The following is a 14150-nucleotide window of genomic DNA, read 5'->3' as shown; positions in this document are numbered from 1 at the left end:
TCAAAATTTTCTCTAACACAAAAATGATGTGCATTGCATATGATGACATGGCATATTTTAGTATTTAAAACACCCAAGGTGTCACACCATCCTATAGTTCGGAGTACACCGAAAAAACTTTTTCTCTTCTCTAAGTTGATTTACGACAACTCTAACTTCTTATCCTTTGCAAATGTGCCAACACCACTAAGTGTGCACCACCATGTGTATGTGTGTTAGCTTTTCACAAACATTTTCCAAAGGATTAGCCACTCAACTTGCCATGCCACTCGATCCTAGCGATGATGCAAAGTTAGATCATTCGAGTGGCACTAGATGACTGGTATGCAAACAAGTTTGCCTCTCTTGATAGTATGGCCATCTATCCTAAACCCGGTCATCAACTTCTCTACACATCTATGGCCGATGAAATGGAATGCCCTAGGTTATACCTTTGCCTTGTGCATTTCATTCCATCTCCTCCAATGTCGATGCAACACATGCACTAACATGATCAATAATGATATGATCCACTTCATATCATCATGTGATCATATTGGTTCATCGATCTTGGCTTCACTTGCTTTTCACCATTGCCTTCATCCATCGGTGCCAAGTCTTGCTCAAGCTTTACTGCCACGCGGTCCATCGCTCTAAAGCCTCCGACTTGCCCTTCATGCTTGCAACCGGTCCATTAAACCAAGTCTTGTCTTGATCTTCTCCACCTTGATCACATGACTCAATATCATGTCTCATGTGCAATAAGCTCCTTCATCATCACATGTGTGAGCTTTGCAACATCTCCAAACCATTTTCACCTTCACGGCATATGTTGCTCACACACATGTACTTGTGGACTAATCACCTGTGTATCTCACATAAACACAATTAGTCCACCTAGGGTTGTCACTCAATTACCAAAACCACATAAAGACCTTTCAATCTCCCCCTTTTTGGTAATTGATGACAACTCTACAAAGATATGGAAATTAAGCTCTTTTGGATTCATGTTGCTTGCCCAAGCAATTTTACCATGTGTAAATGATTTTGGACAAGTACCACAAATCCAAAATTGGTAGTATTAGCTCCCCTTACATATGTGCTAGAGTGTTTGTTTTGAAGCTCGCACATATGCATAGATTGAAATTGTGGGAGAGTAATTACTACTAAATGATGCTAAGGTGTATAGAGTAAACCTTTGAAGTGTGATACCAATTGGAGTTGCACCTTTAAGTTCATCCTTAGCACCGTGGTTAGCTAGATATCACTTGGAAATAAAATCACTAGATACCTCATGAGATCAACATTAAAACCAAGGTACTAGCATTACTTGAAAAGCATACCAAGTGTCTAGCTATTATCCTATGCATGCTAGTTTTCATTTCATCAATCAAATTCTACAACTAGCATACTTCACACAAGCATGCATATTGAATTTAAGAACTTATGCAATGCAAGCAAGCACATGAATATGCACATATCAAATGCAATCAATCAAAGTTCATGAGCTTGCTCCCCCTATTTGTGTGCTTCTCTTGTCCAAGAATTTTGATACATCTCTTTTCTTCAATGTTGCTCCCTCTTTGTCCATGTCCATGTCCAACCTCTACTTCTTTGTTTCAATCTCTCCCAAAGCTTTCATATCTACAATCTCAATCTTAAAGCTTTCATATGTTTGTACAATCTCTCCCCCTTTGTCATCAATTTCCATAAAAGGTGTGCTTCTCATTGATGCAAAGGTATGCATTTAGGGTAGATGGTTGAGGCTTGAATCTTGCATTTTTATGGACATCACTTGATTGTTGGAATGACAACACTTGAAGATACCACTTTTAACTTGTACCACTTATATCTTGTGTAGGGCTTCTTGAGATACCACACATAGGATCTTTGATCTTGATATCAATTTGTTTGACACCTCCCCCTATGTGATAGCATGGGTCATCCATTTGATACACTTGAGCTCTTATGGGTGAGGGATGCATTCTTCATTTGATGATCACTTAAAGTTGAGGATCACTTGTGGAACCATCGTCTTGCATGATTGATGCCATGTGTAGATGTGATACCACTTGAAAAAAATCTTCTAGTATGGAACCACTTGTTGGATTTATCAATAAAAACCATTTCTTGAACATTTGCTATCTTCATGAGTACCACTTATAGGATATCACTTGTGAGTTGATCTAGATATCACTTGTAGATTTTTGATGAAATACTTGAGTCTAGATGCCACTTGTAACAAACAAACTAGATATCCATTTGCATTGTTGTCTTGTGCTTGTACTCTTATCACTATCATGAGCTTCTATGGTTGACTTGAACTAAATTTATTTGCTTAAGCTTCCAAGTCCGATTTGAACCAATGACAAGCTTCTTCACACCTCTTGCAAGGGTTATCTTGCCAGTGTTGTACTTGTCACTTGTTAGCAATCCAAATTAAGTCAAGTAATTGGTTTTACTAGCTCATGAACAAATTCATATACTAACCACTAGATCAATTTATCATTCAAGCAATAGTGGTAGGCTATGAATTTAAACATTTCATTTGTTATGCATGATCCTATGAAGCGTGTACTATATGCACTAATCACATACTAGTAAGGGATGAAATGATCATGCACATTACAATGATACCTTTGCTATGTTAGAGTAGAGGATAGTCACATAGATTCCAATTCATTACTCCAATAGCAATGTGAAGTCCAATTATAAGCTTGGTGAAGACCAATAGACACCATTTTAAATTTCACTCTTCACCCATATGAAATGAATACCACTTATGATCAAGTAAACTTTATTGTTGTGGTTGGCTTTCTTTTTCTTTTCATCTTTACTTGCATGAGAGCATCAATTTGAGAATACTACTTGAAATATCATGACTAGCTCTTTTTTGGGTGTTGCTTGCTTTTCTTGATCAACCCTTTTGATTGCTTCAACTAAGCATCTCAAATGTTCCTCGGATCACCACTTCCATGTTAGCCTTCCAAGTATCACACTTGGTTCATCTACACATAGGTGGCAAGCCCCTACACTAGGGAGAAGTGACCTCTCTCCAAGAACCATTCTTGACACTCACTTGAAATAACTTGATTGATTGATCCAAGTGATAAACTTAACTTGATGATTAACCTTGATTTCTTCTTGAAGTCCTTTTCTTTCTACTTGTTTAAGTCCTTTTCTTTCTACCAAATGATCTCCAATCATCACTTGAACTTAAACTTCATCTTCAACTCAAGTTTGATCTTGATTTTCATCTTGAGTACCAAAAGTGTGCAAAGTACACTCCACAATCAAATAGCCTTGTACTCATATCTTGTCATGCTTTTAGATCATCTCAAAACCAACTTAGGTACCTCAATTACCCTTAAACATGTTTTCAGTTTGAGGACCTTTCAATCAAAGTGACTCTAGATCAATCTAATATTTGTCACTTTTCTGGCAGATTCTGTACCCTTCAAAGAAATAAGCATATCTCCCAAAGTACAAATCTAAATACCACGAAATTCGGTGGAGATGTGCTTCACTTAGTTATCTAGCAGTTGTAAAAATTTGAGCTTCATTTGACTTCTATATTACTACCACATTTCAATTATTCCACCACTGCTACATACTGAAAACTGCTGCACTATAGCTAACAAGTTTCACTCCAAAACTGAGGCATCTCTTATCCAATTCTCATGAAATTTCTACAGCATATCATAACATAAGTCTAGATCCTGTACACCAATTTTTATGCCAATCCAATAAGTTTGGTCACTCAAACATGGCTAAGATCACAGCTAGCTCAGATTTTTAATATAGGACAGATTTCAATCACTTGAGCTATACTTCATCAAGTATGAATCAAACTTGAAACCAACTTGTTTGAATACTTTCACAAGATATAAATCCATTCAATCCACTTACTAAATGTCATCTGATGAATTTATCCAACACAAATCAATCCAAACTTGATTACTAAGCAATTATCCATTCAATCAACTTATAACAAGCAACATTGCATATTTATCCAATTCAATCAACTCATGTGCACCCAAATGAAATGATCAACAAGAGATATACCTTGGTTAGCTCATGATCATCCAATTAGCAAGTTTTAACTCAAATATTTTTGCAAGCCATCAAATATTCCAATAAATCACACCAACTTGAATATGACACTTGTATGTTGATAGCACTTGGACTTCACTCAATTTTCACTTGGCATTGGGTTTGGATGTGCACTAGGCTTCATATCTTGACTCAACATATGATGATCAATATGAAATCAATTGAATCAAGTTTCCAATGCCAACGGTACCTACAATTAATCATCCACTTTTTGATGGTACCCAAACAATTTTGGGTCCTCTCAAGTTAGGAGTGACATACTTAGGCATAGCCTTAGTATGAGTAGCCGAATGTTTTGCAATAGCAACCATAGAGGTACCATTACCATCCTTCCTAAGCATAGAATCATCATCAATTAAAATAATCTTAGGAGTGTTACCTAGGGGACATGAATGTGCCATGTGTCCCCTTTCCCGGCATGAGTAGCACTTTCCCTTTGCTTGAGCCTTTTCTTCTTTGCTCATGTTGTGCTTCTCATTGCCTTGCTTGTCCTTATTTGCTTGAGCCTTCTTTTCAAGCTTGTTTGGACAACCCGAAGCTAGGTGGTCCAATGTGTCACAACTATAGCATCTCATATGAGCAATCTTCTCCATTTTCTCTTCTTTGTTCTTGCTCATTTGCTTTGCATCTTGATTCATCCTTGGACGCATTGCTCTTTCTCTTGCTTTTCCACCCCTTCTAGTTTTCTTCTTCTTTATCATCAAATTACCACCATTTTCATGGTTTATCTTGATTTGCTCTTGGGGTGTCTTCTCTTGCTCAACTTGTGGCTTTGGTTGAGGCTCTTCTAGTTGCTTCACCAATTGCTTGGTTGGGTACATTGAGGTAAGATGACCCTAAGTGCAGCACTTGAAACACTTCATATGCTTGAGCCTCTCTTCTTCTTTTATCTTCTTGATCTTCTCAATGTTAGGGCAACCATTTGCAAGGTGTCCCGCTTCATGACACCGGTAGCACATGGTATGAGAGAGCTTTCTTTGTTGTAGCTTCTTTATCTTTTTTTCTCTCTTTCTTTTGCCCTTTGTCATCTTCTTCTTGAAGCCAAGGCCACACTTGTCACCATAGTTTCTTTGAGTCTTCAACATGTGCTCAAAGGTGACTTTTGAGTTGTAGCACCTCTCTAACTTGTTGCTTAATTTCTTCACTTGACTTTTGAGCTCAATGTTCTCCTTCAAAATGTTAGTCTCACAAGACATAGAAGTAGAACAAGCATCTATATGTGAAGAGCATGGCATATCTAATAAATCATCATAAGAGGTGGATACATGCTTCTTGCCTACATCACAAGGGTTAGCAATATTTTGCAATTTATCATTTGATCCATGTGATGAGCTCTCATTATTTTTAAGTTTCTTTATAAACACTTTATGAGAGAAGCATGTTGTTCTAATAATTCATCATGAGATGCAAGTAGTGTCTCATGATTCAATTTTAGCTCATCATGTGAAGATTTAAAAGCATCAAGTAATTTCTTATGTTCTTCACAAGGGTTCGTTAGAAATAAGTTTTCATTTTCCAATTTCATTGTTTTAGCTTTCTCATTTTCTAAAGACATGGTCATGCTAGCAAGTCTACTCACAAGCTCATTATATGAATCAACATGGTCAACCACATTATCATTTGATACCTTGGTGTCACCTTGTGACATGAAACAATGTGGTGATGTAGAAGAGCTTGTAGTAGCATCACAATCATGGCCTGAGCATGAATCATCATCATCAAGATCACCGCCAAGTGTGCTTGAGGTAGAATCTTTATGTGCAACACTTGTGGCATCATCATCAACCTTGTCAAGTGAACTTGTAGTGGATCGATCATCATCATCATCACTTGACCATGAGGTAGAGCAATCTTCCACAATCACCAAATTGTGAGTATGCTCAACACACACATGTGCCTCCACCTAGTGATCATCCTCCTTCTTGAATTTCCCATCATCACTTGTGGAGGAGTCACCGTAGAAGGCTTGGAGTGCCATCCACATATCATGAGCACTTTCCAAGTCCCACACATGTCTAAAAATATCATCATGTAAAGCACACATTAGATAATAAAGAGCACGATGATCAAGTTGTAAGCAATCCTCTTGCGCTTGGGTTAGGTTGTCCTTATCCAAAGCATCATGAGAAAAACCAACAACAATGATCCACCATGCCTTGGGACCCAATTCACGAAAATGATAAAGCATATGATGTTTCCACCATGCATAGTGTGTGCCATAAAAAATATGTGAGTCACAAACAACTTCTAGCCCAAAGTTTGCCATCCTCTCGGGTCGGTAAAGACCACAAATGAGAGACCTTGCTCCAATACCACTTGAAGGGTCGTGATGGTGACTAGAGGGGGGTGAATAGTCATTTCTAAAACTTAATCATGTCGCCTAACCAAAACAAGTGCAGAATTAAAACTATCAGTCTAGCCAAGACTACACCCCTCTATCTATGTTCTCTAGCACCTTACAAAGATCCTAATTAAGCAACAAAGGTGTCGGGCTAACTAGAGCTCACCTAACCAATTCTAGGAGCAAGGTCACACAAACCTATGCCACTAGTATTTCAAGCAATGAGGGAGCTCCTACACATGCTAGTAAGCAAAAGCACAAATCCAACTAAGCTCACTAGCAATGCTCAATAACAAGGCAACCAATGCCAAATTAGAGAGTGCAAATACTTAGCTACACAAACTAAGCAAAGTGACTAACAAAGTTACACAAACCAAATTAGCCATGCAAGGGAGCTACTTCTATGCTACACAAGCAAGAAGGTAACTAGTGAGCTACACAAGCTAACTAATTACAAGAGCAACTACACAAGCACAATGTATATAAAAGTAATCACAAGCTTGTGTAAGGGGATTGCAAACCAACGGGAAGAACAAGGTTGACACGGTGATTTTCTCCCGAGGTTCATGTGCTTGCCAACACGCTACGTCCCCATTGTGTCGACTGCTCACTTGGTGGTTCAGCGGCTAATTGGCATCACCCGCCAAGTCCGAACATCGGGCACTGCAAGAACCTACCCCAAAAGTGAGGGTAGCTCAATGACATGCTCAACTAGAGTTGCTCTTCGCGGCTCCCGTGGGGCAAGCACAATGCCCTTCACAAAGCTCTTCTCCAGAGCACCGCACAAGCTTCTTGCGGGCTTCGACGGAGACCACCACCAAGCTATCTAGGAGGTGGCAACCTCCAAGAGTAACAAGTACCACCGGCTTGCAACTTGATCACCTAGTGCCACTCAATGCAATCTCACAATGCAACGCACTAGAATCACACCCACTCGCAATCGATTCGCACTCTTGCAAGCACAAGTGAGTTAGAGGGCATCCAAGCACTCCTACACAAGCCACATAGGCGTGACGGTGCTAAGCAACCTGCCCAAGGCCGGCCACACACTCCTTTTATAGAACCAAGGGCTAAAATAGTCATTACATCTTCACTGGGTAAAGCGCATACTGACCAGACACGTAGGTCATAACGACCGGACGCTGAAACCTAGCGTCCGGTCACTTACAAAGAGGTTCCAGCGATGTTTTTCAACGATCAGACGCATCCGGTCATCACTGACCAGACTCTCCTAGTGTTCGATCGCTTCTGGACATGCTAAAAACACTGACCGGACACTGTGATCGGACTCGCAGGTGCTGAGGTCGTTTTTCGCGCCAGCGTCCGGTCACAGACCTTTCACCGCTAAAACGGATATAACTCTTAGCTCCGAACTCCGATTTCGATGATCTTGGATATTTTGGAAAGCTTACTCAGAGGGCTATACATCCCACATGCATACTTGATCCAAATCACATTGGATCAAAACAGTATTCCAATCCAAGGATCATCCTATAGTTCGGAGTACACCGAAAAACCTTTTTCTCTTCTCTAAGTTGATTCACGACAACTCTAACTTCTCCTTTGCAAATGTGCCAACACCACCAATTGTGCACCACCATGTGTATGTGTGTTAGCTTTTCACAAACATTTTCTAAAGGATTAGCCACTCAACTTGCCACGCCAATCGATCCTAGCGATGATGCAAAGTTAGATCACTCGAGCGGCACTAGATGACCGATATGCAAACAAGTTTGCCCCTCTTGATAGTATGGCCATCTATCCTAAACCTGGTCATCAACTTCTCTACACACCTATGACCGGTGAAATAAAATGCCCTAGGTTATACCTTTGCCTTGCGCATTTCATTCCATCTCCTCAAATGTCGATGCAACACATGCACCAACATGATCAACAATGATATGATCCACTTCATATCATCACATGATCATATTGGTTCATCGATCTTGACTTCACTTGCTTTTCACCGTTGCCTTCGTCCATCGGCGCCAAGTCTTGCTCAAGCTTCACCGCCACATAGTCCATCGCTCCAAAGCCTCTGACTTGCCCTTCACGCTTGGAACCGGTCCATCAAGCCAAGTCTTGTCTTGATCTTCTCCACCTTGATCACATGACTCAATGTCATGTCTCATGTGCAATAAGCTCCTTCATCATCACATGTGTGAGCTTTGCAACATCTCCAAACCATTTTCACCTTCACGGCATATGTTGCTCACACACATGTACTTGTGGACTAATCACATGTGTATCTTACATAAACACAATTAGTCCACCTAGGGCTGTCACTCAATTACCAAAACCACACAAGGACCTTTCAACTACTGACAAAATATCTGGGAGCTGGAGACGATAAGCAACAAGGCCACATCGCTCCAAAACCTTATAAGGCCCAACATAGTGAGGGGCTAGCTTTCCCTGGACACCAAAGCAATGCACCTCTCTCTTGGGTGACACTTTGAGATACACATGATCACCAACTTCAAATTGCAAGGGCCTTTTTTGCTTGTCCGCATAAGTTTTCTGACGACTTTGAGCTACCTTCAAATGGCTCTGAATAATACTGACTTGCTCTTGAGCTTCTTTGATAAAATTAGGCCCAAAATATACATGATAACGCACCTCAACCCAGTTAAGAGGTGTTCTATATTTCTTACCATATAGGACCTCAAAAGGTGCCATACGAATGCTTTCTTGATAGCTATTGTTATAAGAAAACTCACCAGAGTCAAGCATTTGTCCCACTTTTGAGGAAAAGAAATGGCACAAGCCCTCAACATATCCTCAAGTACCTGATTGACTCTTTCTGTCTGACCGTCAGTTTGCGGATGATAAGCTGAACTTCTGAGGAGACTAGTACCAAGACATTCCTAGAGTTGCTCCCAAAAATGAGAGACAAAGACTGACACTCTATCAGAGATGATAGTAAGAGGAACTCCATGCAGGGTCACAATCTGGTCAAAATACAACTTGGCATACTTCTTGGTTGAATATCTGGTATCCACCAGGAGAAAATGAGCGGACTTGGCAAGGCGATCCACAATGACCCAAATAGAGTTATAGCCCGTGGACGTGTGGGGTAAACCTACAATGAAATCCATGGAAATATCCTCCCATTTCCAAATAGGGATAGGCAAGGGCTGTAGAAATCTTAGGGTACGCATATGGTCTGCCTTAACTCTACCACAAGTATCACATTCCACGACATACTTGGTGATATCCTGCTTCATATTGAACCACCAATACAAGTGGCGCAAATCATGGTACATCTTGTTACTTCTTGGATGGATGGAAAACTTGGAATGATGAGCTTCATCCAAAATCTTTCTTCTAAGCTCCTCACTTGATGGAACCACCAATCTATTTTTGAACCTCACCACACCTTGGTCATCAATACTAAAATGAGGATCATGCCCTTCGGCAATTAACTTCTTGATATGTAGGATTTCTAAAACATCTTGCCTTTGCTCTATAATAATTTGCTCAAGTAAATCCAAGACTAGAGCAATATGGGCTAGCACCTCAGCATGGTTGAGAGACAAAGTTGCTTCTTCAACTTGATATGACTTTTGGCTCAAAGCATCAGCTACCACATTAGCTTTTCTTGGATGATAATGAACCTCCTAATTATAATCATTGATAAGCTCCAACCATCTCTGTTGTCTCATGTTCAGCTCGGACTGAGTGAAGATATATTTGATGTTCTTGTGATCTGTAAAAATGTGTACTTTATTTCCTAATAAATAATGCCTCCAAATTTTTAGAGAATGCACCACAGTAGCTAGCTCTAAATCATGGGTGGGATAATTCACCTCGTGCTTTTTCAGCTGACGTGAAGCATAAGCTATCACGTGTCCATCATGCATAAGCACACATCCCAACCCCGTCTTCGAGGTGTCACAATATACATCAAAAGGCTTGTCAATATCTGGTTGGGCAAGAACAGGAGCAGTGGTAAGAAATTCCTTTAGGGCTTGGAAAGCTTCTTCACAAGCCAGACTCCATACAAACTTGACTTCTTTCTAGAGCAGGTTGGTCATCGGCTGAGCTATTTTGAGAAGTCAGGAATGAAGCACAGATAATAACCAGCAAGACCAAGGAACTGATGAATCTGATGCACTGACTTGGGAGATTTCCAATTTAACAGATCTTGTACCTTGCTTGGGTCTATAGGGATACCATCAAGTGTCAAAACATGTCCCAAAAACTACACTTGATCTAACCAAAACTCACATTTGCTGGATTTGGCATACAACCAATGTTCCCTTAATTGAGTCAGTACTATCCAAAGATGATGTGCATGCTCTTCCTTGTTCTTGGAGTATATCAAAATATCATCAATGAACACCACTACAAACTTATCCAACTCCGGCATAAAGATTGAATTCATGAGATACATGAAAAATGCAGGAGCATTGGTGAGACCAAAAGACATGACTAGGTATTCATACAGCCCATACTTAGTAGAGAAAGTTGTCTTTGGTATATCTTGTGGCCAGATCTTAATTTGATGATACCCAGAATGAAGATCAATCTTTGAAAACACCTTGGCACCAGCCAACTGATCGAACAAAGTATCAATACGAGGTAAAGGGTACTTGTTCTTAATGGTTTCTACATTGAGAGGGCGGTAATCCACACACATCAGTAGAGTACCGTTCTTCTTCTTCACAAAAATGGCTAGACAACCCCATGGTGAAGAACTAGGACAGATAAATCCCTTCTCCAATAATTACTCTAACTACTTCTTCATTTCAACTAGTTCTTTAGGAGCCATGCGGTAGGGATGCTAGGAAATAGGAGCAGTGCTAGGTTCTAACTCAATGGAAAACTCTACATCTCTATTCGGTGGCAACCCAGGTAGATCTTTAGGGAAGACATCCAAAAACTCACAGACCATAGGAATAGAGGCAAGATCAGGAGAAGCTTCAACATGAGCAGCAACTGGTAAGGCTAGATCTAAGGGCATAAGAAGAGACATCCTATCCTCAGAAGAAGGAAGCCGTAACTCAACAACTCTCTGCTTAAGGTCTAAGACTACCCCATAAACACACAACCAGTTCATTCCCATAATTGCATCTATGGCTTGTCCAGGCAGCACCATGAACTGAATGCGGTAAGTGTGAGTGGCTAGCACTAATCCAACTATGTCCATCCAAGTATTAACGCACAACTACGCACTCCAAGTACTGATTCTATAGGCAATAGGTATAACCATAAGAGATATACTATGCCTCTGTGCAAACCTCATGCTCATGAATGAATGTGATGCACCAGAATCAAACAACACATATGTTGGGTGGGAATCAATGGTAAACATACCGGCCATCATCAGTTCGTTCAACAAGATCTCCTTAGCCTCAGTGAAGTTGACTTGCCTAGAGTGGCTTATGGGCACCTTCTTCATGATGATCGTCTACTTGATCAAATGGGAGTTAGATGAGGGTAGAGCAGACTGTGCAAGCTAGTTTTGCAGATACTCGAGCATAGTGACCTTCCTTGCCACACTTGAAACAAGCACCGGACTTGTTCCCCCACCCTTGAAGAGGCAGAACCGACTGTGCCTAGGGCTGTTGTTGTTGCACCTATTGAGTAGGTGCACGGTACTGAGTGGAAGGTGCTTGGTATGTTTGTCGAGCCTAGCAAAACGACTGCCCACCCGAAGACTGATAGGGCACCCGCCTGACAAACTGCACCTTCTGAGCCTGGGGGTGACTAGAAGACCTAGTAATCACTCGCTTGCACTTCCACTCAGCCTGAGAGTCACACTGTATTCCCTCCATGACAATAGCAACATTCATCACAGCACCAAAAGTCTGGTAGTTCCTTATGTACAGCTCCTTCTGTAGACTGCAAGAGAGGTCGTGATAGAAATGGTCCCTCTTCTTCTCATCAGTATCAATGTGGATCCTAGAATACTATGCTAGATGGTTGAACTTATTCACATAATCCATCATAGACATGCTCCCTTGCTTCAAGTCTAGGAACTCTGTCAACTTCCTGTTCAGCACACCAACATGAATGTAGTACTCTTTGAAAGCGGCAGTAAACTCCTATCAAGTCACATGGTGATCCACTGGTTGCATGGCATTGAATGTATCCCACCATGCACTGGCAGAACCCAACAACTGTTGCGCTGCAAAGCACACCTTCTATTCTTTAGTTATAGTGAGCAGCTAACACTTTTGCTCTAGAATACGAAACCAATGCTCCATATCTAGAGGCTCAACAGTCGGTGTGAACGTGAGTGGGTGAGTCTTCATGAAATCCTAGTAAGAATAGGGCCCCTCAGGACCACGGGCACTACCCCCGTTCCCGCCATTGCCTCCATGGCCCCCACGAGTGAAGCCACCAATCGCCTGGGCCAGCATCTCCAAGACATAGCTAGCATCTCCGCCATCATCTTCGCATGGGTCATCGGAGGTGGTGGTGGTGGAGGAGGAGGAGCTTGAAGTGGGGCCTCATGGCTCTCCCCATTGGTGTTGCCAATGCCCTCACCACGATCGTTATCACCTAGGTCTGCCCCAGCGCTAGTACTCCCATGACCAGACCTCAGGTTCATCTATAAACAGATAGAAACCAACCATTGGGGACAACCCTCTAGATTAGGAACAAGAGACTAGAGAAATAATAAGACTATTATTAAAGCATTCTTTTAGGTTATCCTATCAATTCACTAATCCAAATTATATGTGTAGGGAAGTTTAGTTTAAGCAAGATTCTCTTTTTATGATGCATGCATCGGCCTACCCGTTCACTCAAGCCAGAATATAGCGGTATTCGTAAAAAAATTTGGCACATCGCATACTCACTTTCTGCTTGCTAAATGATTCTTACACAGCGTAAGTTAGTGTACATGTAGAAACTGGATTAGATAAAACTAGTGCCGCTATCCTAGATAGACCATATTGCTAGGGCTTATACTTATTTACATAATTTTAGAGCATCCCACTTTTTGCAAAACTTTTGTTGGTGAAATTTTAGGTTTCGAAAAGAGTTATAAAACTCATAGACTCATTATTGGCTCTGATACCACCTGTGGTAGAACCGCCCAAAATAACACAGCTTCGGAGACGCTCGTCTTCCACCAGACACTAAGCACCCCAAAAGCAAGCTACATCGGACAGATTTCGTCGAGCACACCCCAAGGGAGAACTCAAATAATCCATGTTTTTCCTCTAGGATCCAATAATGAGAACGAGTTTACAATACTTAGTCCATTTCATACAATAAAAGTTCTTAGAAATACATTATTATAATACTAAGTTCTGAGTGCGGAATTTAAACAGCGGAATTACATTAAACATCTAACGGTAGAATATAAGGATCCATCTGTGCCCACTAGAAGAATCCTCCACACAATAGCTACTCTTCAAGCTACACCTGCAACAGGGTAAATAAACCCTGAGTACATAATGTACTCACAAGACTTACCCAACTAGTGGGAATAATTTCCCGACTCCAAAGGATATGATAAGCTTTATGGTTTGCTGGGTTTCCTTTTTGCGGAAAGCAATACTAGTAGTGAGTCCTTATGTATGTTTCTTATTAGCAGTCATGATTACTTCATTATCTAACCAGTCTAGGTAAGCACATGTTCTACTTTCAAGCAAGAGTTGAGCAAACAGATCTATTTCACCGTCTTTCATCTTCCAGTTCTTACTATGGTGCTAGATTATAAACAAGTCGTACCGGATTACCCAGCGATTCATGAATCAAT

This window comes from Miscanthus floridulus, chromosome 6 (assembly GCF_019320115.1).
Source record: "Miscanthus floridulus cultivar M001 chromosome 6, ASM1932011v1, whole genome shotgun sequence".
Taxonomy (NCBI): Eukaryota; Viridiplantae; Streptophyta; class Magnoliopsida; order Poales; family Poaceae; genus Miscanthus; species Miscanthus floridulus.
Note: the sequence above shows the minus strand (reverse complement) of the source record.